Source organism: Tenebrio molitor, unplaced genomic scaffold, assembly GCF_963966145.1.
Source record: "Tenebrio molitor unplaced genomic scaffold, icTenMoli1.1 SCAFFOLD_778, whole genome shotgun sequence".
NCBI classification, from domain to species: domain Eukaryota; kingdom Metazoa; phylum Arthropoda; class Insecta; order Coleoptera; family Tenebrionidae; genus Tenebrio; species Tenebrio molitor.
In genome coordinates this window covers 1-2,581 of record NW_027184225.1, presented here as the reverse complement: position 1 = coordinate 2,581, position 2,581 = coordinate 1, and the positions used below count along the sequence as shown (strand labels likewise).

General features: G+C 37.7%; 1 non-coding gene across 1 annotated transcript; it reads right to left on the bottom strand.

Annotated features, from left to right (window-relative positions):
* Positions 1-2,096: 2,096 nt before the first annotated feature.
* On the bottom strand, positions 2,097-2,216 carry LOC138141008 (5S ribosomal RNA). Its single transcript, XR_011162911.1, has one exon. It is a non-coding gene; the product is annotated as a 5S ribosomal RNA (ribosomal RNA).
* Between the last annotated feature and the right edge of the window lie 365 nt (positions 2,217-2,581).

Sequence of the window (2,581 nt, the reverse complement as noted above, 5' to 3'; positions counted from 1 at the left end):
TTTTTCAAATCTAGAAATTCTACAACACAATCAAATTGCTTCACTAAAAAATTATTTTCTCAATAGAGCTCGTGATATGACACTATAGCAAATATAAAACAAAAGTCTTTACATGGGAGATATTTTAAAGAGCTGAGGGGTTTTATATTTGCAATACAAGATCTTGCACCGTTTTGGCTCACAGCGAATATAAAAAACGTCATGATATATTCGCAAAAATTATACACATGAATTTAGCAGTTAAAATTCAATTTATTAAAGGATACACAACCACATTACATTTATAAACCAGAAAGTTGTTTAGAAAATGACAATTACAAATTATATTTTGATCGCACAGTTTTTAACTGACATTCACATTCAGCATAACAGACCAGACATTATTATTTTAAATAAACAACAAAAGCAAGCATATCTTTTAGATATAGCTGTTCCAAATTCACACAATATAACACAGACATATAATACAAAAATTAATAAATATATTATTATAATTTCAGCAACAGGAATAGTACCGCAATCTCTTTTTAAAAATTTAAAAATTTGGACTTAGAGAACACATAAAACACAAAAAAGTCAAAATGTGGAGGCGAGACGCCGGTAATTATGTTGATAAGCACTGCACTACTGCCGCCGGGTGGAGGTGGGATACGAAAAGAAGATGCTCTCACTGCTCTCACTCACAATAAGTTCGGAAAAAACCGAATTTTTATTATCGTATTTAATTGACGTCACAGTTACTTTGGCGAAACAGGAGCTCGCTTTTCGAAGGCATGATGAAAAAGACAGACGAATCAATTTGATATATAAAACCTAACAGGAACGGCTGGTCCATGAGGTCATTTGGGTAATGACCCCCTAAAAATAAAGGTTTTACCCAACACCAGCCGCGACTGCAATGTACACAAGACTATGACTGCTACATATTATGTTATTTCAACCAAATCAGAAGTACAATAATTTGAAAAGTAAGTGCAATGTATACTTCTAAATCTATCTAAATTTATTAATATGTAATTTTTTTCAAAACTATCGATCTTTCTTTGAAACATTTTCAATTCACAATTCACTGTTGGAAGCGCTGTACTTTTTAGTATAAATACGTATACGAAAATTAAAATAATAGTTGAATTAACACATCGTTAAATGTTACGAGGAACATAGTTTTGGATTACACAGCAAATCTTGGAATTTCAGTCCGATATTACTCCATTGAGTCTTTGGACTCACAAATAAATACCTCGAAAAGCCGACAAACATCTGTCTAGAACTTTTCTAGTAACCAGAGGGTATCGTAAACGACCCGTGTTTAGACCTCTTTCGTGAAAGTGACCGACCGCCGGCGCCGCTCGATTTCGTCATAAATCTCAGCCGTACCCCCCACGATAATTGACAAGTCTGTCATACAGCCCTACCATTTAAACCTTATTCTCTTCGTTTTAAAAATAGTTCGCATGGTTTTTCTCTCTTCTCGTTTTACAATGGTCCAGTGACTAATAAATGAGTGTTGTGTTATGAGTTTGTTCGAGCTCAAAAAAACGTGGTTCGAAATTGTTTAACGTTTAACGAATGGTAAGTTTATTCTAGTTTTTATGTTGGTCTTAACGTGTTAGGGGCCAAGAATACAACATTGTCTGTCCATTATAACATAGAACTGATATGTTGAATTCAGATCTCTAATTATTTAAAAACCAAAAAAAATAAAGCAGCAGTCAAAGTGGCATGTACGCGTAACCTAATATATATTTTTTTTACATTAAAAGATCGCCGTCTTCCTCGTCGCACTTACGACATTTGCATATGTTATCTTTGTTAAACTCACGGAAGGAATATAATGAACCGGTCACCCGTCCCAAGTGCTGACCGCTGCCCGCGTGGCTTACCTTCGGTGATCGAACGACAACCTTTACCGTTTGACGAGTTTTATTCTGCAATTGTTTACAATTAATCGACAAAAAAATTGTTTTCTTAATTATCTAGTACTTAAAGCTATGAATCTACATTATACGGGTCTGTGCATGTTTCCGAATACCTGCACGAAAAACAAATCGGTTCGGTGGTTGCTATGGATTTCAAAAAAAAACAAAAAGTGTTGGGGGCAACGGCACGCGGTGTTCCCAAGCGGTCACCCATCCAAGTACTGACCGCGCCCGACGTTGCTTAACTTCGGTGATCGGACGAGAACCGGTGCTTTTCAACGTGGTATGGCCGTTGCCGTGGTGTTTAGGTGTGATCGTTGGTGTAAAATATATTGCTTTTAACATTCCGATGCACGAATATGAACATCAAAACGCGATGCGTTTCGTTTCCGTATGCACTTACCCTCTGACGACCGACGTCGGACCGAACTAACGGGAAAATCCCACAACAACCACCACGTCACGCTCTAACGACAAGAGAGACTACTAGACGGACTGGCGATCTCCCGCGTCGCACATTTTTCGACCGCCGGCGGCGGTGGAAAATCCAGAATTTCACCCCACCTACCGCGCTGCTTGCTCCGACGACGACGAGATTCCCACATTTGGATCGACCGAAATATGTAAGTAATATCAGGAGGAAGTTCCGAATTTTTTCGAGG